General features: G+C 39.0%; 1 long non-coding RNA gene across 1 annotated transcript in view; it reads left to right on the top strand.

Annotated features, from left to right (window-relative positions):
* LOC106028258 (uncharacterized) overlaps nt 1-11,023 on the top strand; it is a 47,746-nt gene extending 36,723 nt beyond the window's left edge. Inside the window, exon 3 of the long non-coding RNA XR_010049677.1 lies at nt 9,469-11,023. This is a non-coding gene — a long non-coding RNA (uncharacterized LOC106028258). The remainder of the gene's footprint in view (nt 1-9,468) is intronic.
* The last annotated feature ends 10,906 nt before the right edge of the window (nt 11,024-21,929 follow it).

Below are 21,929 nucleotides of genomic sequence, written 5' to 3'. Positions count from 1 at the left end.
TTGGCCTGTAGTTTTCTTTTTTAGTTGGGTCTTTATCCAGTTTGAGGATCAAATTGATACTAGACCCCATAAATGAATTTGGGACCACTTCAACTCTTTCAGTATCTTTGAAGAGCATAAAGAGTATTGGTGATACATTCATAATGGTTTTGTGGAATTCAGGAGTGGATCCATCAGGTCCTTGGCTTCTTTTTTAAAACTAGTATATTATTTATTCTTGTGTCAATTTCATTTGTCATTTCACAAGACTGGATGGTTAATCATATGTATGTCTTCTTAGACTAGTTTTGATAGTTTGCATGTGTCTAGAAATCTGTTCATTTCTTCAAAATTCGCTAATTTGTTGGACTACAGTTTTTCAAAGTAGTTACTATCTTCTGGGTTTCCACGGTATCTGTTGTGATTTCACCCTTTTCATTTCAAATTGCATTGATGTGAGTCTTTGCTCACTTTCTCTTGGTAACTTTGGCTAGAGTCTTATCTATATTACTTATTCTTTCAAAGAACCAGCTCTTCAATTCTTTGGTTTATTTTTACTGTTTTTATAGCCTCAATTTCACTGATTCCCACTTTATAATCCCCCCCCCCGTGTGTGTGTGTGTGTGTGTGTGTGTGTGTGTGTGTGTGTGTGCGTGTGTGTGTGCGTGTGTGTGTGTGCATGTGTGTGTGTGTGATGCTGGGGATTGAACCCAGGGCCTTGTGAATAGAAGGCAAGAGTTTGATCATTCAACCACATCCCTAGTCCCCTTGATTTCTATTTTCATTGTACAGTGATCTGATAATACGCATGGAGCAATATCTATTCTTTTTATATTTACTTAAGCAGGCTCTGTAGACTAGTATGTGATACATTTTTGGAAAAATTACCGTGTGCTGCTGATAAGAATGTGCTCCTGTAGTGGAGGGGTGGAATACTATGTGTATATCTATTAAGCCCACATGCTTAAGGGTGTAGTTCCGCTTTGAAATTTCTTTATTACTTTTTTTGTTGGTTTAGTTGACTTATTTATTGGCAAAAGTGGAATGAGTGTTAATATTCTGTACTATGATTGTGTGTTTATTTGATCTTTAACTTCAGCACTATTTGTTTATGAAGATAAATGCTCCTATAATTGAGAGATATTACTCAGGTGTGTTAATTATTTACTGCCATTGCCTTCTTGATCTGTTGGTGTACCTTTGTTTTTCTTTTCCTGATATTTTTTGTTACTGTTTATTCACTGACCTCATTAGTTTTCTCTGTGTTTTTAGCTGTGTCCAGCTTGTTGTATCTGTTGAGAACATTTTTAAGTATTTTCTCTAGAGCTTATTTAGTATTCATATATTTTCTGGGCTGATCTTTTTCATGGAAATAACTTATTTCTCCTATTTTGAAGGGTAGCTTTGCTGGGTAAGTTCATCTGGGTTGGAAATTATTTGCTCTTAGACCTTGAAATACTTTTCTGGCCTTCAGGATTTGTGTAGGGAAATCTGCTGTGATTCTAATTGGTTTTATGTGATTTTGTTTGTTTTGTTTTTCTCTGGCTGCTTTTAAAATTCTGGTTTTTTGCTGTATAACTGGGAATTTAATAAGGATATGTCTTAATGAGCTGCTTTTTTCATTACAATTGTTTGTTGTTCCATCATTTACTTGTGTTTTAAACTCTTCTTATTTGTGGAAAAATTTCCTTGTGTTTTAAATTCTTTTCTTAGATGGAAATTTGGAAATTTCCATAATTACTGTGTGTTAGCAAATCCATCTGTGCTATCTTCTAAGTTTTCTCTAAATCTGATTAGCCTTAGATTAGACTTCTGTTGTCATCTAGTAGCTTTTGGGTCATTTCCTCTTATTCTTTTGGCTTCCTTGAGCTCTTTATTATAACTCACTATTTTGTCCTCAACATCAGATACTCTGTCTTCACTATGGCCACTTCACCTGTGTTTGAATTCTATAATGATTTTTTACTTCAGGTACTTCCTATATGACATCTTTTTGAGAATTCTACATCATCATTGCATCTGTCGTTCAAATTTTGAACTGTTTGGGGTGGCTCATTCAGTTGGGTTTTTTTGTTGTTGTTGTTTTTTTTGTTTTTTTATCAGTTGCCCCCAAAATTCACTGTAGACAGGTTGAGTGAAATTGATGTGAACTTTTGGTTGATTTTCTCTATTTTTGTCATCCTCCTATGAGCTGTTCATAGATTTCTGCTACATTGTACTTGTTCTCTTCACTCTCTGTGACCTCTTGCTCTGCCTTGGTAGAGTTTTATCTTCTGGGGCTCAGCTTTTCCTGGACATCTGCAAGTACCGTCACTCGAGGTGGCACTTGCTTCCCATTGTGATGAGTTAAACAGCCTGCTGAGGTTCTTGGGCACTTGGGAGAGTCCATCCACCTGTAGCCCTCCAGCTACCCTGAACTCTCCCTCAACCCCTGCTTATTGGTCACTTGCCCAATCATATTCTACCCCCAGAGCATGTTTTTCTACCTTCTTTTAAATGAACAGAGTATTTTTAAAATTTCACATTGCCTTCTCTAATCATACCTATTAAGAGTAATTTATGCTGACATGGAGATTACATCTTTAAGTTAACATAGACTATCTTGAAATAATAATTATGGACAACATAATCTTACAGTAGTGAGGGTTCTGTTTATTCTCTCTTTTATACTTTATGTTCTTGTTGTGAATTTTACTTTTATGTATACTATATACCCTACACACCGTGGTGGTATTATTACTGTACTATGGTTTGAGATTGTTGCCTTTCAGCCTGAAGAACTCCATTAGCATTCCTTGTACTGAAGATCTTTGGGGGACAGAATTCCTCCTCTTTGGCTATCTGGAAACACTTTTGTTCCACTTTTGCTTTTAAGGAATATATTTTGTTGTATATGCAACTCTAGGTTGAATTTTTTCCTCAAGAATTTAAATGTCTTTTTTATTGTCTTCTACCCTGCATTGTTTCTGTGAGAAATCATGTGTGCAGTGCACAGTAGTTTTAGATTCCCTCTTTATCTTGGCTTTCATCAGCTTGAATCGGATGTTCTGAAGTGAGTTGTATCATGTTTTGTGTGTGCATGTGCGTGTGTGCGTGTGTGTGCGTGCACATATAGAAATGCACAAACATGTATTTCTCTTTTTGAAGTTTGCTGACAACATCTTTAAACAATTTAGGAAAACCCGAATTGTCTCTTTAAATATTTCTTCTGGCCACTTCTCTGCTTTTCTCTGGTATTCTATTTCTATAAATGTATCTTATGGAGCTCAGAATTTTGTTGTACTTTCTGTATTATTCTAATTTGTATTCCTCTGTGTATGAATCACATTACGGTCACCAGACAGGGTCTGATGAGGTTCCTGAAGTTGAGGTAAGGGACTTTTAGAGGACAGCATCTACCTGAAAGCTAACCTGCAGAAACGTATATATTAACCTAAGCCACACATCACCTTTAAAGTTCAAAGTTCTTACTTGCAAGTTTTGTGTAGCCCTTGAGGCTAGCAGTTTTTATCCTGTAATGTTTTGAGTCTGGTCACTCTTGAATATTTGTATAATTGTTTCCTACAGAAACAGAACACTGTAAGGGCAAAAAGAATTTTTTAAAAAAAATAATATAAACTCAAAAAATTTAATTAAACAGCTATAGGTACTTTAACCTATTACTAAAACAAATTAACAGCCAGGTGAACATAGAAGAAAATATATATAACATGAAATAATTGCATTAAATCATAAAGTACTTTTAGATGGATTGGCTATGCTGAATTATAATAATCTTTTTCACAGTTCTAAGTTTATAACTATAAATAGACTAGTCAGAATTTTCCCTGGGAAATATCAATTAGCACTCCTTTTTCTTATATTAAGTCATAACAGTATTTTCTTTAATACTTTAAGCTACTCTGAGTACATTTTTCTGTTAAAGTATACCATAGACTTACAACCAGTAAGAATCAGAAGAGGAAAAAGGAGCAGAGTTATAGATTGTTAGGTGGAATCTTTATATAATAATCAAGTCTGAGACCTTATCTTTTTACTCTTTGATTTACATTTGGAGAAAACACATCAGTCTTTTAGCAAACATTCCATCTTAAGTTGGTCCCATGTTCATAAAATATAACAGAAAAATGACATTTTGGAGACAGACATTGAGTTATCTGTAATAAGTTATGATGTATTACCTGGCTTTACAATCTCTCTTGTACACTTTTAGAAAGAGAAAAAGAAAACAAAAAGACAGAAAACATAGGATCCTACTTACGTCTCCCAATGTTAGGCTTCAAGAGCCACACTCTAAATCCCAGAGCCAGAAGTGCCCAGGGGTTGCCTCAGGTCCTGAGCCCCCCATCATTGGCAGATGTCACTGACTAGTCTGGGCAGCATCACTACACATGTTACTCTAATCCAAGACAACTCCCTTGTTCTTGGCATATAACTACCCCAATTGTCACCAGTAGATCAGCAGAACATGAAACATCTGGGATTTACTCAACAATTTCACACTCAAGATCTTTATATTCTAGGGACCGATGGCACACATAACTCACAGAGTGTTGTGAAAGTCTGGAGATGTCACCTAGTACATACCATTTTAGATAGAAAGATAAACTTGTAGCCAAGATTTTTAGATGAATATCTGAAAGAAATAAGCAAGCCAGGGCTGTAGAAACAGCCACAAGACTGTCAAAAAAAGTTACATGTAATCAAGCCTGGACAGACAGCCTGGGGACCCAAGAAGGTCCTGGAAAACAGCTGAGAGAGCTGATATAGAGCCCTTGCCACGGGCCTGTTGGTCTCCTGTACCGCCAGGGAAATACCTATGCTCCCCTGCACCCCTCTCACGTGATGGGCCACATTTCTCCCCAGAGACACCAGGAAACTTCCCGAGCTCCCCAGCTCCCGTGGATCTCCCTGCTCCCTTCAGCTCCTCGCCTCTCCCTGATAAGTAATATCAGAGAAAGTTAAAGGATTTGAGTTTTCTTACAGATGAAAGCCTCAGAGAGAAAGGACAAGAGGAGGATTGGGGCTTTCTCAGGGGAGAGAGGAAGGAGGAAGGAAGGAAACCAGGAGTTCCTTTTCCAGTGTCAGTCCATAGGCTTCATTAGATCCCAAGAATGTCACTTGTCATCTAAATGATCATCTGGTGATCAAATTTTATTTTCATGTGACCCAGGAGTGGGGTATATGGACCTGAGAGAGGATGTAACGAGGCTACAACATGTCATAGAGGATTCCTCTCAGCCCCAACTCCCATTTCTGGTTAGAGGAGCCAGTGTTTCCTGTCTTTGGTGTTTTATACACAGCCACTCATGTTCTAGAGACTTCGAACTGCTGCAAAGGAAAACAAAATCTGCAGAAGTTTGCAGACAGCGAGAGAGAGAGAAAAAAAGGAGATAAAACTACATTTCAGAAGGCAAGGTACTGGGGGAGGTGGGGAAGCAAACAATGAAAACCCTTTGGCTGGATTTACTGAAGTTACAGTCCCAATTTGTGGTTATTTTTAAGTCTCTGTCTGCTAATTCCAAAATCTGATTCATCTTCATTCCGGTCTGCTTCTTTCCTCTCATGATCACGAGCTCCAGTTTTTTGTTTTGTTTTGTTTTTTTGCTTCTTGTGTGCCTTTCAGTTTTAATTGTACATTGGACATAGTACACAAATGAACAGTAACACTTGCCATAAATTGTATTTTCTCCAGAAAATTCTCAGCTCTTTTTCCGTCAGAATGCTAAGAATTTCTAGCCCTGAAGAAGCACCAAGGAAGTACCAGGAAGACACCAGGAATCTCTTTGCTGTTTTACAGCACAGCCACCAGCTTTGTGAACCACAAATGATTTCTGAAATGCAGCTTTTACTGTGGGGCTGGTAATTTTGTTTCATTCTTCAGATCCAGTCTCATCTTTATAGATGGTCTTTCTGGCCTTCTTCTAGTTTTCAGAGGATCACTAATTTATTCCCAGTAAAAGCATACTATGTCTCACAGGGATCTCTGAGCTTTCCTGCACTACAGTCAGTGAAGCCCAGAGTAACTCTAGTCCTCATTGTGTCCTATCCTACACTTCACTGGCCCGTTATCTTAACTTGGGAAGGGGAACATCACTTTATAGTAGAGTCTGTACGTTCTTCTGCCCTCTTTCAGCCTTTACTATGCCATCCAGTGTAGCTTACCTGGTTTGTTATTGTTGTCAGGGTGGCAGCAACAGTCTCATGTGACTCAAAACTGGAAGGTCCACAAGTTGTGATTTAATGGCATTTAATGAACAGGAGGAAAAAAGCCTGCACTCTAATAGTACGGTTAGAAACAATGGAGCTGAGGAGGTCACTCCCTTCCATCCATGTACTTCTAAACAGCAACCTACTGCCATTCCTTCCGTTGCCCCAAGACTGTTGACCAAAAACTCAGGAGATCTCTGGTGCCCTCAGGAAGCCCAGTCACGGGGTATCTCCTAGCATGACCCCCAGTCACCTTCACCTTACTTCCTCCTCATTAAAGGTGTACTATATCATAAATATAACTAAGGCGGAGTAAATTGTGGGACAGGCATGCATACTGAGAGGCCCTAAGCTCCCTGTCAGTCATGCCTGTGGTTCACACTTAGAGACTCAAGGACAGACACCTGGGCTGAGGTGCATAGCCTTTAAATTTCCAAAGCCTGATGTATGGGGGGAAGTTTCTGCTGTTGCTAGTTCCTTGTTGCTATGACCTGTGTACTGTGTTACGCTTTACTTTCACTTGTATTTTTCACACTGACACATTTCTTTCCTCTGTGTTCTATCTTTTGTTGGTACAGGTTTGTCCTGAGCACAATGCTTCCTGCATCCTCAATAAATGTAGATGCTTGCCACTTGCTACTGGGTGCATACTTGGTAACTCTTTCTTCCTCATAACAAGAGCCTGGAGTATAGGGACCCATGCCACAGTAACACTAAGAAGTGTAGAAATTAGAATCCAAGAGTCTAGCATAAGCCAGAATTCTAGAAGGAGCTTCTGTAGAAACTAACCACTCAGGGGGACACTTACTTATCTGTGCTTGACTCTAGTATGAATAAGGGAAACAATGAAGAATTTTGTCCGAGAATTTTTTTAATTTTAAAGATAGTAAAATCCAATAAAACAAGACAGAACGAATCCAATTAAAACAATGCACCAAAATTGATACAGAACTTCAAAGCAGGATACCAGGAAAACAGCAATAGCTCCACAGTATATCTTGTTATCTTCATAATAGTTGTCCATTCCATCAGCAAAGTCAAACCAAAAACCAAATACAATAAAACCAGTCAAAATAGAATATTGAATAAAGTAAAACAATTAATCGGAACAAAACAAAACAGTGAAAACAGTATTTGACTTCAAAGACAAGATAGAACTAACTCCCCCGTATTTGCTACATTGCATTCTGTCAGACTGCTGGCCCCAAGCCTGCATAATCAACCAAACAATACAAGCATTCAGTTGCTTTATGTACCTTAGATGCTATCAGCTCAGCCTGTCCTCCAACCACCTGGTTGCTTAAGAGTGGGGGGGGGGGAGGAGCACAGATGGTGTTTGATTCTCAGCCCCTAAGCCAGCAGGATCACTGGAGGCGCTTTCTGATTTTCATTCCCTGGGAACTGTGTGGCTTGCACACCTTATCTGGAAAGCTGGCTAGCTGATTTCTTGGTTGGTCTCCCAAGTCCTGGCATCTTCCTTTGAGAATTTTTTTCTTTTATTTTTTAAAATTTATTTAAGAGAGAAAAGGACACAAAAGAAATGTGAAAAGCAAAAGAAAGAAATAACAACAACAAACATACAATAGTAGTATAGGTTTACAAAACAAAAGGATAGGAATTTGACAATGATTGTAATATTGCATATTGTTACCTCCAAAAGGGTTGCTTAGAATGACAGATAGGGACTTACTTGTAAAGTTGATCTAATCGTATGAATATTAACTGTTCTTTTTCAAAAGCTAATTCAATTAGTAGTAGTCATTTTAGCTATCATATATATATATATATATACACACACACACACATACATGCATACACACACACACACACAAATTTATGTCTTTTCTTTTTCCCTTCTTTTCTCCTTTCCTCTATCCCAATTACTTTTCCTCTTTGATCAGTTTCTTACCCTTATGCAGTATTTACTATAGGTTTTGGATGATATAAAGTTAAGTTTCTTACATAGGGAGACAATCTGGTATTTACACATGTGAGTGTGATTTATTTCACTTATGAGTATGGTCTCCAGTCACATCCATTTACTTAAAAAATCTCAATGCAGTCTTCCTTTATAGATGAAAATACCACATATTTTTATCCACTCCTTGATTGATGGGAACTTGAGTTGTTTCCACGACTCGGATATTAGAAATTGTGTTGTTATAAACATGAGTGCACATATATCACTATTGGTAGGATGTTTTCAGTTCTTCTGGGAAAACGCCCAGAAGCAGGATATCTGGATCAAATGGAATCTCTAACTAGCTTTTTGATGAGTCTCCACGCTGATTTCCACAGTGGTTTCACCAGGCTACATTTCCTTCTTAGCAAAATATATGGCCTCCTTTTAATTTTAATCAAGCTGTTTTAACCTAGATATGTTGACTCTAGGCACTAACCTGTCATCACCAACAGGAATAAAGAGGCAGAAACAGGTAATGTAACGCTTTTGATGTGGCTCATGTGAAAGATATCAGTAGCAACAGATTTACCCCCAGGCTTCCCCACATACTTATCACTGGAGAAGACAATAAACCATGGCTTATTCTGACCCAAGAAAAGGTGCTTGCTTCATAATTGCTAAAAAGAGACAGATGGTTAGCCAAATGGAGCACTAGGTGAAATGACCTCCAGAAGAAAGAACAGGGAACTCCTTGCAGTTAAAGATATAACAACATGGGGAGGGTGAGAATTTCTATGAGCTCATAATTTTTAAAAAAGTATTGAAATCCAAGGAACCAAGTCCAAATGAGTGAAAGTCACAAGAAAAGATAAAGAATCAAACTCCAAGAAGATTGACATTGGAATTATTAGATGTTGTTTGATCTACCTAAATTTTAAATAGTTGGATGAATATGAAAATCTTTTTAAAAATCATAATGTTGAGTGGAAAAAGCTAGTCCAAAATCAGCAAAATGGAGAAATTAATGCTAACCTATTTATGTAACACAGTACTACAGGATGGTTTTTAAAACCCATTAGAGCTATACACACCAACATGCATGAATCTGAAATATAATGTTAATGTGGCAAATACGGGACAGAAAAAACTATACACAATAGGAATTTCTTTTTTCTCTTTGATCAGGTCACTATTCAAAATAAGCAGTGCAAACCTATGTGGCCTGTGTGAAATTTTAATAGTTTATATAGCAGTTTCTTCTGTCTTCTTCTTATTCCTCTTCCTCTTCTTTTGTTTTTTGATAGCTGCAGATTTTTTCCTCAAAGGCTTCTGCTTCTTAACCTCAGCAGCCTTCTTTTCTTTTTTCTCTCCCACAGGCTTTCTGCCTTCCTTCTGATCTGATACGGCTGCTCGTGGTGCTGTGCTGGCTGCAATTTTATTCTCAGGACTCTGTGACTCCTGGCCTGGTGGAGACTGGCGTTCCAGCACACGGTCTTCAGCATGATCCTCATGTCCTTCAGTGGATCCTTCTTTGGATGTCAGTGGTGAATCTTCCTGTGTGGTGCTCCGAGGACTCTGGATCTCTCAACTTTTCAAGATGCCGTTGAGCTCTTGATTGATCACATGCGCACAGGCAGGTTACACTTACTCTTGAGAGAACCATCTTTAAAGCTAGTGCCAACCGCTTTATTTAGCTTCCAGAAACTCTTTTCAGTACACATGCAGAAAACTCCTACACACCTGCCAGGTGGAAGTTTCAAAGTGTTCAGTCTGCTTCCACTGTCTATAAAAGTGCTTGGAATATTTCTAACAGCCTTCGTGATACCACTGTCTTCATCAGAAGTGAAGCAGAGATATGACGGCAGTTTCTCATGTTGCCCTTTTCAGCTCTCATTTGCTGAGAAGTACAAACTTTTTTTTTACATTTTTTGTTTCTTTTTCCTTTTTATCGGTACCGGGGATCGAACTCACGACCGCCTGCTTGCAAGGCAAGTGCTTATGCCGCTGAGCTAAATCCCCAGCCCCGAGAAGTACAAACTTTTGTTGATATTCTGTGCTTAAGGTCTTAAACAAAATAGCCTCCCTAGTCTTCTTGCAACCTTTTTTGACTACAAAAGAAAATATAGGAACTTTTATACATGTCTCCAGACAGGACCAGTGCTGGGGAGGCTGAGGCAGCCAGAGCACAGCAGATAGCGTTCAGCTGTTGGGTTGTGTTCACCCCACCAGTGATGCCAGGTTTCGGTTGGTGCAAACAAGCAGGCTCTTTGGCACATGTCTCCAAAGGCACTCTGCATAGAAAAGTGGGTTCTGCCAATTTATATCCTGGGAATTAGAACCATACGTCTGTCAATATGCCAAGTGTCAGCACTGGTCTGATGATCTTCTAATTCATTGGCCATATAGGAGCTTTTAAAATACAAATTTTAAGACCAGGACAAGTTAAACATTATATTATTTAGGGATACATCATATATTATAAAACTATTTTTAAGGTAACTGGTAATTTATAAATCACAGTGGTGATTTATCCATGTGGGAAATAGAAACCATCAGAGAGGGAGCATTGTTAGCTTCAAAGATTTGTCTGTTTGTATTAATCAGCACCAGAAGGTGGTGATTATACTGGTGTTTGTTTCTAATTATCATTATTTACATACACAAGGAACTTCTATTAATTACTTCTATAAGTGATTTTATACTTTTAAAACTTCAATTGCTTCTCGGCCTTTTGGTTAAGACCGAGTGTATTTTTAAAACTTCAAGTGGATCACATTTAAGATCAGCAGTTTACATCCATATGAAGATAATAGAAAGATCCGAGTGTGAACGTCCACTGTCCTGGAAGACAAGATGTCAAATTGGTCCATCTAGTGGTGAACCAGAGAATCGCCAAGGCAGGCGTTTCCTAACTCTAAGGGATACATCAGTTTGTAAGGCTTTAATTTCAAAGTAACCCATTGAAAAATATATACAGAAAAAGAAAAAAAAATGTGAAGTGAATAACTTTGTTTCTGTAGCATTCTAACACTGTTGAAGTATTCTCCAACTTCCTCAAAATTACAAGTCGTTTTTGACATTTTTGTGAGGCCCGTGACTTTTACTTCTTGTCTGTGGTTTTTCACCCCTTTACTCCAGGTGCTGTGGCTCTTTATTCCAGCACACCCGTTCCTTTTGCATTCTCCCCACCTGGTCCTTAGGTAACCCCTTACATCATCCCTCAGCTCAGCACAGCTGCTGGTCTCTCTTTAGCTTCAAGGTCATAAGATTCATGCAGCTACACAAAGTTTGCTCAGGTCAATCTCCATGTGTGAGAATCTTTTTTTTTTTTTTTTTTAGATAGTAAAATCCAAAAAAAAAAAAGAGAGAGAGAACAAAGCCAGTCAAAACAAAGCAGCAAAACTGATATAGAATTTCAAAGCAGGATACTAGGAAAACAATAGCTACCACAGTATATCTTGTTATCTTCACAGTAGTTGTCCATTGCATCAGGTAAAGCAAAATCAAACCAAAAATAAAACCAGTCTAAACAAAATATTGAATAAGACAAAACAATCAGAACAAACCAGTACAGTGAGAACAATATTGGACTTCAAAGACAAGACAGAAGGAAATCCCCCATATTTGCTATATTGCATACTGTCATCCTCCCAAGAGATGCTCAGACCGCTGGTCCAGGCCTGCAAAATCAAGCAGACAAGAGAAGCATTTAGTTGCTTTATGCACTTTAGTTGCTATCAACTTAGCCAGACCGCGGATCCAGCGGGTTGCTTATGGCGACGGCAGGGGTGGGGAGTTCATTCTCAGCCCGCACGCAGATAGGCTCACAGGAGGCACTGGCTTTTCTTTTCCTGGAAGCCAGGAAGAGGCTGGTTGGTTCGCTTCTCAGTTTCTCCCAGTCCCAGTATGGCGGATTCTTGGGAGATTGTGACTTTTCTTTTCCATGTGTGAGAATCTTGTTAAATGAAAATAAGCGAGGTGTAGAGCTCTGTGTGATATGAATTCCACATGTTCTTTTTTAGAAAGAATACATCTCTTTCATGTATGTGTAATGTTTGGGGAAGGACATGCAAGAAACTGATAGTTTTAGGCTTCTAGTGAAGAGGAGTCTAGTGCAATTGAGAAACAGACTTTTTAAAAATGTCTGTTTATTGATGTTAAGTTCTGCAACAATGTCTATGTATTACTTCTTCACATATTTTAAAGATATATGCATTATACATATGTAGATGATACCACGGTCTATTTCCTATAGATGAATAACATGATGCTGTCTGTTGGACTTTATGAAATATTTTTGCATGGTAGCCATTGCATAGGGCCGTCTTGGTCACCAGAGGAGGCGTATACCCTGAGTTGAAAGATTCTCCCTAGCTATGCATGTTCTTGAACATATTTATTATCTTCAACACTTCAAAAGCCGTTTAAAAGTTATTTATTTTACAACTAATACTTTATATTGAACAAAGAATGAAAACATCAGTCTGTACTTCTTCTGTATATTTGAATCTTGATGCCTTATAAATTCCTGAAATCTAGTAAGATTCCCATCTTGGCACTTAGCTTTTGCAGAGATCTACTTGAGATGCTAACCGACAGAAACACAATATGTAATTTCTTTAATTTCAGTCGACTTCAGAATGAATATATAATCAAATGTCACTTCAGGAGGTACATAAGTGTTTCTGAGCAAATCTATGGGATGGAGAGAGTGACTTTTGAACTTATTTCCACATGCCTTCGTGTTGTAGCCATGAACTTTAAACATTGAACTGAGATCAGTGGATGTGGCCGGGCAGTAAATCAATCAACATTGCTTCAAAGACACAGCTATGCCACTGTTTGGGAGGGGAGACAAATTGATGCCAGAAGATGGAAGATCAAGATTTGCCTGGTTTCTTAGGGAAACAACTGCTCTCTGCTGGATGAAAAATTAAGTAAGCATGCCTTGCTGTGACTGGCAGCTGTGCTACAACACAGAGGAAAACTAAATATGAAATGATACTAACTCCAAAGACTCAGGCTAATATGTGGTCAGTCTCAAAACCAGTCAGCTTGGGGTTGTTCTCTCTCTGAACTTTGTGCAAATACCAGTTTATTAATTTTTCATTAGGTCCAATTAGGTTGCTTTTTCTGTTACTTCCAATTGAAAGCAAACTAACCGACCCATGTTTTAGTAGTATAAGGAAATTCATCTCTAAGTAAATTCCATAGTTAACTACACTAGACTTTGAGTGCCCTGCTGTCATATTCTATGAATACTTTAATTGTAAAAATGTAAACATATTCCAGAGTAGTAGGTGTGGTAAAGGGAACTGGATTCTATAATTTCTCACATTATGGATAGTAGAATATATAATGAATAGTGTTAAACACTAGTTAAGTTAAAAGATCTAAGTTACAAGATCTAAATTAACCATTAAACAAAATAAACACATGCTTAGGGAACTAAAGCAAGAGGTACTCTACAGTTTATTACGCCACACTAGGTTTTAGTTGCATTTTTGTGATTAGTGTTTTTGTGATTTTTTTTAACTGACTCTTGAACTCTTTCACAATGAAGGGCATAGAGAATACAGCAAAAGGTACAGTGGACACCCCAGGAAGAGATTCCAGAGATTCCAGAGATTCCAGGTACCTGGAATTCCTGCCAAAGAAAGCTGCAGGCCATGAGTGGAGCCAGGACAAGAAAGAGGCCACACGGGCTGCAACCAACTTCCAAGGCCACAAAGGTGGGGCAAGCCTTTGGAACTCACACGGACCACCATGTGCCCTGGATTCTGGACACACAGCTGTAGGGTTAATGTTTGCCTTGCTGAGATTTGGCCTTGCTTTGATCCAATTCTTTTCTGTCTACCCGGTGTTGCACTAAGAAAAATAACTTCGTTATATTTGTATTATAGCAAATTACCTGTAACATGGCCATACCATCTATATGTTTTTCCTTTCGCTCTGGGTGACCTAATTGATATGTTAATCAATACTCTCCTCTGTAAAGAACTGCAAAATCTTACCTAATTGATATGTTAACCATTGTTGCCCTCTACAAATAACAGATTTGGTGCTAAAATAAGCTAGCACGGGTTGTTAATTACTGTTGATTACTGTTAATTACTGTTTGACTTCTCTATTCTCTGCTGAGGAAACCAGGATGTTTTCCTAATTTAAACTTGTTTGAAGGGTAACTTGTTTGTTTGCAGGGAAACTTGCTTGTTAGCACAACCCTTACCTGATCTTGTTCTCGCCCCCTCCCCCACCACAAAAAAAGTAATCTCGTCATATTTCTGTTCTGTAATGCGCCTCTTCTTGTTCTGCATGCGCTGAAAGTGTTAAGTTCCAAATCCTTGTAAAAACTTAACTTTCAGCTTCTGTAACTTTCGACCCCTTCTCACATGTTACTATTAACGAGGTGTCCTGAGATAATTAACCGCCTCCTTCCTTCCACATGTTATTGCTAACAAGCTGTCCCAAAATAATTAACTTTCTACTTTCCTCTCCGAATGTTATTGCAGATGTGCTATTCCAAGATAATGCTTATCTGCAGAATGGGAGTAACTTGAAAGGCGCCAGGCTCCCGATGTTATCAGAACTAAGTGGACAGCTTTACAGTTTCCAGACTTGAGTCAACAGCTTAACAGCTCTGTGGGTTTTGTTTTCTCCCCCTCTCCTGCTTTTAAAATCCCTTTCTTCAGTCTCTGGGGCACACAGTCTCCAAATTTGCTACCGGAGGCTGTGTCACCAGGCCTGGCCTAAAATAAAGCCTTTGCTCCCCAAATTTCAATCTCTTGCTTCTTTGGATTTTATTCCAGGGTATGAGTTATCACACTGGTTCCTCTCTTTTGTAGCAATAATATTTACTCTGTTTCATTATTACCTTGGGATTACATAAGTTGATTTTATTTTAACAGAGGCCCACAGCTAGGAGTTTGCTTTGAGACTGAAGAGAATTGGACTTGGACTGGTGATAAATGCTGGAACGGTGAAACTTTGGAGAGGAAATTACTGCATTTTCAGTTCTACAGGACAGTTTTATCATTTTAGACAGAATTATGACTTTGTGTTTCCTTGAGGGTTATACATGCTGTCATGGTTTATGTCTGTGTCCCCCAGGCCTCATGAGTTTGAACTGTGCATTTGTTATTCGTTCATTGTCCAGTCTTGGATTGATGGTGTCAGTGCGCCATCCATATTGGGGTGGAGCCAGGATGTGATGTAATGACAGGAGGAAGCTGTGTCTTGCTCTTTGCTGGTTCCTGTTTGCTGTTTGCAGCCACCATGAAAGGCGGCCCAGCCATGCCCGCCTGCCTGGGAACCAACTGAGTGTGGACTGAAACCTCCAAAAACTGTAAGAAATAAACCTTTCTTTCCCAGCTTGGGCTTCAGGTGTTTCATCTCAGCAACGAGCATAAAGTCACGTAGACAGAATTTGGTACCGAGGAGCGGGGTCATTTGCTGTGACTATATCTGACCATGTTTTTCGAGAGGCTTTGGAAATGGCTTGTGGGAGATGGCTTGAGAGTTTGGAAAGGTTCAGACATGTTGCCTGGATGCATAGAGCTGGAGTTTAGGCTGTTCTGTAGAGAAGACTCTGGTCAGAGCTCAGGAGACCAGAAGGCTGATAGAAAACCTGATGGTAAAGACCAGGCTTGGGAGGTTTCTGCTGGGAAGAAGGATGGTATTGGTTGTTGGGCTCCACATGATGTGTGTTATGGGTTGGCAGAAAGTTTGTCTGCATTTTGCTCCTGCCCAGAGACTTTGCCTGAGACTGAGACAAAGGGCAATGGACTGATTAATCTTGAAAAAGAAATTAAAAAGCAATCGAATGTTGAGGCTGTGGCATGGCTATTGTTGGTGGCTTTTAGTGAGCTTTATGTTTCAAATCAAGAGCAAAGAGCCCAGAAGGATAATTTGCAATACTGTGAGTTTGGCCAGAAGGAAAATTCCAGGAAGGCTGTGGATTATAAAGACAGAGTTGAGATTTTAATTGTTGATGGGAAACAGAGAGATAAGAAAGATGGCCCCAGGGCATCCCAGGAAGCGGGCCCCCATGCTGTGCAGCCTCACTGCAAATGTTAAAGAATTTGCTCAGAGGAAAAAGCTGCAGAGTGCCAGCTCCAGAATGGCAACAGAGACCATATGAGGTTCCAGAATGGTGACAGAGGCCACATGAGTTTCCAGAATGGTGGCAACACAGAGAAGCTTTTCGCCACAATCAGGAAAACAGAGCCCTGCAATCCAGGCAACTGACCCCTACAGCCAAGAAGGAGAATAGCCTGGCTACTGCTTCAGCTAGCAGCAAACCTTGGTGGCATCCACAAGGTGCTGATTTTAGGTGCAAGGAAAATGCATGAATTCTGAGGGTAAGATGGCTTCCACCTCGATTGCAAAGGGCCTGGGAGGCCAAAAAGTGTGCCCCTGAGAGGGGCAATTTGTGAAGATGTAAGTGTGAAGCCAAAGGTGCAGTGGAGACCCCAGAAGTTTGGAAAAGCCAGAAACGTAGATGATCCAAGGAAAGCTGCAAAAAGTGAGCAGAGAAGATTTAAGAGAAAAGCTGCAGGAGTTGAAATCGCCAGAAGTGCCATGGGGGTGGAATCACTCAAGCTTTTTGGAGCTTGCAACCAGATTGCTTCAGATGCTGAGTGTGGACCTCTAGGACTTAATGTTTGCCCTGCTGGATGTTGGACTTGCTTTGTTTCCAATGCTTTATATTCTTCTATTTGTAACTTTTGGAAAGGTAATGTTTATCTTGTGCCTTTGCATTTCAGAAATGTTTAATCTTGTTTCTTTTGTACAGGGGTTACAGTTAAGAGTTTGCCATAGATCTTGGAGGAGACTTTGGACTTGGACTTTTCAGCAATGCTGAAGCTGTTAAGACTTTGGCAACTCTTGGAGGTGAACTAAATGTCTTTTGTATAAAGGATGTACATGAGTCCTGGGGGTCAGGGGTGGAATGTCATGGTTTATGTCTGTGTCCCCCAGGCCTCATGAGTTTGAATTGTGCATTTGTTATTCGTTCATTGTCTAGTGCTTGGATTGGTGGTGTCAGTGCTCCACCCACAAAGCGGTGGAGCCAGGATGTGATGTAATGGCAGGAAGAAGCTGTGTCTTGCTCTTTGCTGGTTCCTGTTTGCTGTTTGCAGCGCTATGAAAGGTGGCCCAGCCATGCCCACCTGCCTGGGAGCCAACTGAGTGTGGACTAAAACCTCCACAAACTGTAAGAAATAAACCTTTCCTTTCCCAACTTGGGCTTCAGGTATTTTGTCTCAGCAATGAGCATAAAGACATATGCTTTAAGATGTATTTGGGTGCCAAGCTGACAAGCAATGGCATGTGGCAGTTAACACTGATTGCATCATCCTGATTGGTTTAGGAGCTGCCTGAGGTTTTGGTGAGGCATCCTGGATGTTTCTGGGTAGGTCACAGATGTGGACTTTGAGAACTATGTATGGACCTTGGCCCCTTGTTTTCTGGCACTGCTCTCCTGCTCTGCTTCCTCGTAGGCATGAACTGAGCATTTTTATCTCTCCACATTTTTCCTTCATAATGCTTTTGCTTAAAGCCAACTGAACTTAGACTGAAACTGTGATCACATTAAACATTTTCTTTAATTGTAGGTGTTGGATATCATATCTCAGTGATGGGAAATTTGATTTCCTGATTTGTAGAATAAAAATAATTTTACCCATTTCATACATTGTTGTAAAAACTAAGTGATTAATAAACATAATGTGGTGGGTCAACTAGTGGTCATCTTATAACACCAAGCTGAGCTAAATTCACATGGTTCTGGGTGTGGAAAGCCTACCTGAGGACTGTTACCTGCTGTGGTCAGCCCTTCCTAGTCCTTGTTGTGGTCTGGGAAGTTTTTATTTGTAATCCCATGGAAAAGTTATTGGAATCCCAGCAAGTTAATACCAATCTACCACTACCAGTGCAATACATGGTGAGTATAAAGGCACTAAGGCACATTTATGTTGTGGGAAGCCAAGGCTCCTAGATCCAGTGAGGGTGATGGAAACCAGAACAAAGGCCTAGACCTAGGGCCAAGTCCAGGTTTTATTTATTTGTGAAGAAGGGCGTAATTTGAGCATGAGTGACTGTGAGACTGTGAGAGGTGGGAAGTATGTGAGTGCTGTGAGCTGGGCTAGGTAGGAGGCCTGGAATCACCTCTGTGACCAGTAGAGAGAAGGATAGAAGGAATCACCTCTGTGACCAGTAGAAGGAATAACCTGCATAACATAAATCGAGGTGGCCCTATTGTCTTGGGGTCGGTGCTTCAGCTCTGGTGCATAATTTTTTATGCCCCAGGAAGTCATGACCTCTTTTTTGGGGAATGGGAATTGAACTCACGACCTCATGTTTGCCAAGGCAGGAGATGTGCTGCTGAGCTATGTCCCTGGCCCTAGTCATAGCCTCTTATCATGAGGCTCAATCTCATTTGACAGCATAGAATGTGGCTCCCCTCCCACCTGCTCTTATTTGTTTTTTGGGAGCTGCAGGGCAGGGCAACACTGACTTATCACCTTGCTTCAGCAAGACTACACATCAGCACATTGGCTACACTGGTTTGCATCACTTAAAATCAACTGAAGGGATAAGGAAAAGTCCTGGCCAGCTCTGTACATATCAGTACCTGGAAACAGAGCCAGGTTTAGCCAAAATGGAGATCACTGCTTCTCTTTCAAGGACAGTTGTTCAGGTGGTCCTCCACATCCAACAACACAAAAGGAGAACTGGAGGGGAATGTGGTGTGCTGTTGGTTCTCCTGAAGAAATTTGTCACACTCATTTTCCTATATGAACTCAGCTGTTCTCATTGTTGGAGGAACTCAGGTCCTTGCGCTCCCTGAGAATGGCTGTGGTTCTCTTTGGGGGAGCTCTTGGCCTTACCTTTAGTGTCATTTCCTGGTGCCAGTGCAGATTCTCAGCCTGCTGGCACAGACTTTCTAGCTTCCACCACTGACCGTTGGGCCTTCCCAGCGGAGACGCTTGATACAGACTTGCATGAGACAGTGTTATGGACTTCAGGCCTGTAGCTGGACTGTAGATCTTCAGATGGACTTGTGTAGGACAGTGCCAGAGGATTCAGACAGTCAGTTGAATTCTTTGGGTTTCTAGTGCATGGACAGATCATTTGTACTCTTGCATTTAACTCTTTGGGTGGATATTATAAAGTATCCCTAGAATTATGTGTCCTGAATTAAATTTATCCCCTTTGTAAACCCAGACTACAACACATAACAACAGTAATGCCTACAGATTATCATTTATTGAAAAAGCTCAATTTTGTTAATTGTTCTATTCAAATCTCTCTTTTTTTAATTTTATTTAAGGAGAAAAAAGGAAAAAAAAACAGAAAAAGGGTACACATTATACAGAATTTCAGAAAAAATAAACAATAGGAAATCACTAGTTAATTACATATTGTCATCTTAGAAATAGTTGAAGATACAAAATTAAAACATATAGAGGGGACTTCCAAACAGTGAGACTGCAAACAGTTTTGTTCAATGATCCAACAAAACTCAGTAATATAGTTATCTATCTTATACACTTAAATATATATGCAGTTATATCTTTTTAGAGAACTTTCTTTTCCTTTCTTTTGTACAATGACAATTACACATTTTGGGTTTTATTACTCCCCCAGTTCTTATTACTTTTTTTTTGAAGAAAGTAAAACCAAATGTGACATACCAGGACAGAGTCAGTCAAATCAAAAGGATGGACATAATACATAATGTAAAAACAAAATACAAGGTGATCAACAATGGTTACCATAATGCCTCTTGTTTTCTTAAAAAGAATTTCCTATATCATCAGTTATAATAAAATTGAACAAAACAGTAAAGAATAAGACCAATAAAACCAAAACATTGGAGACATTAGAGGACTTCAAAAGAAGATAATAGTCAACCAGAATGGGCATCACAATGAATCTTATTGTCTGCATAGTTGTTGCCTATACTTTCAAACTTGGTACTATCAAGCATGACAGAATAGAGGAAAATCAGTCAAAACAAGATGGTAAGAGCAATACAGAGTTTCAAATCAAGTTAATAGGAAATCAAAGTGGGTTACTATAATATATCCTGCTATTTTTTATTTTTCCCTTAATTAAAAGGATAAAAATGAAAAAGATAATAAAAAGGAGATTGAGATTTAAAAAAGAGGGCATAACAACAAAACAGCACAGTCAAAACATAGCCATTTAAGCAAAATAGTGTTTCACCACAAGATAATCTCGACATAATAGTAGTTACCATAGTGTCTCTTCCCTTAAAATCTTTGGGTATATCTTCGTATACTGTAGCATCAAACATATCAAGACAATGTAAAACCGTTCAAGAGAATGACAGTAATCTCTTTTTAATCTTTTGATGATTTAGTTTTCTAATTAGCTAAAAAATGTACATTAAAATCTCAAATATGTTAGTAGCTCTCTTTTCTGGATTTTTGCCTTAACTATTTTGAAGCTACGCTATTTAGTGCATACACATTCAGAATATTTATATCATTTTGGTGAAGTGAAAGTTTTATCATAATATAGTAATTTTAATTATGCTTAACCTTTAAAGTTGTTTTCTTGGAATCTACTATAGCTACATATATTTTCTTTTCTTTTTTTTTTTTTTTTTTTTTTTTTTTGGTACCAGGGATCGAACTCACGACCTCATGCTTGCCAGGCAGGCACTTAAGCCACTGAGCTAAATCCTTGGCTTTTCTTTTGATTAGCATATGCCTACTATATTTTCTCTACTTTTTATTTTCATTTTTTTTTTTACTTTAAGAAGAATAAAACCTAACAAAGTAAATCCAATCAAAACAAAACAAAGTGATACAGGACTTCAAAACAGGAAATGAACAATGTTTACCAAAATGCCTCCTGCTATCTTCAAAATGGCTGCCCGTACCATCAGATATAATAAAATCAAATAAAACAGAACAGAATAAAACCAAGCAAAGTAGAACATTGAGTAAAACAAAATAAAATGGAACAAAATGAGAACAATATTGGATTTTAAAAATAAGACAGAAGGAGATCACCCATATTTGCTATATTTTATATTGTTATCCTTTAAATAGATTTTCAGGCTATTGGTTTTGGGCCTGCAAAGTCAATAAAACAATACAGGAATAAATTGCTTTTATACCTCAGTTGTTATTAATTCAGTCTGTCCTCTGAATCAGCTGGTCGATTAAAGGAGATAGAGGATAAAGAGACACAGTGTTCTTGACTCATCCCACGTGCCAGTCAGCTCACAGGAAGGGTAAACTGGTTTGTCTGTCTTCCTGAGCCCTGCATAGCTTGTTGTGGCTCATCAGAAGGGCGAATTGGGGGGCTGGGGATTTAGCTCAGCAGCATAAGCACCTGCCTTGCAAGCAGGCAGTCGTGAGTTCAATCCCTGGTACTGATAAAAAGGAAAAAGACAAAAAAAAAAAAAGAAGAAGAAGAAGAAGGGCAAATTGGCTTCTTGCTGTACTCCTCCCAGACCCAGCATGGCTTCTGCTGACTCATGGGAAGGGTGAACTGGCTTGTTTCTCCTCCAAGGCCCTGCATGGTTTGCCTGGCTCTTTATTTTAATCTTTATGTGTCATGTTTTATGTCATTACGAATAATATAAAGAGGGACTTTAGAAATTTCAGTCTAACAATCATAGTTCAAGTAGTAAGTTTTATTCATCTATATGTATTAAGATTAAAGTTTTTGGGCTGGTTTCTACAATATGTGTTGTATTTTTTTTTTCTTTCTTTTGGGATTATTATGATTTTACATTTTGTTTTTCCCTTAATTAGTTTGAAGATTAAACAGCCTATTTATACTATTTCAGTGGTCT

The sequence above is a fragment of the Cavia porcellus genome, unplaced genomic scaffold (assembly GCF_034190915.1).
Source record: "Cavia porcellus strain 051 isolate PalLab524CR breed Dunkin Hartley unplaced genomic scaffold, mCavPor4.1 scaffold_9, whole genome shotgun sequence".
NCBI lineage: Eukaryota > Metazoa > Chordata > Mammalia > Rodentia > Caviidae > Cavia > Cavia porcellus.
Note: the sequence above shows the minus strand (reverse complement) of the source record. Positions and strands in the feature narration are given on the sequence as shown.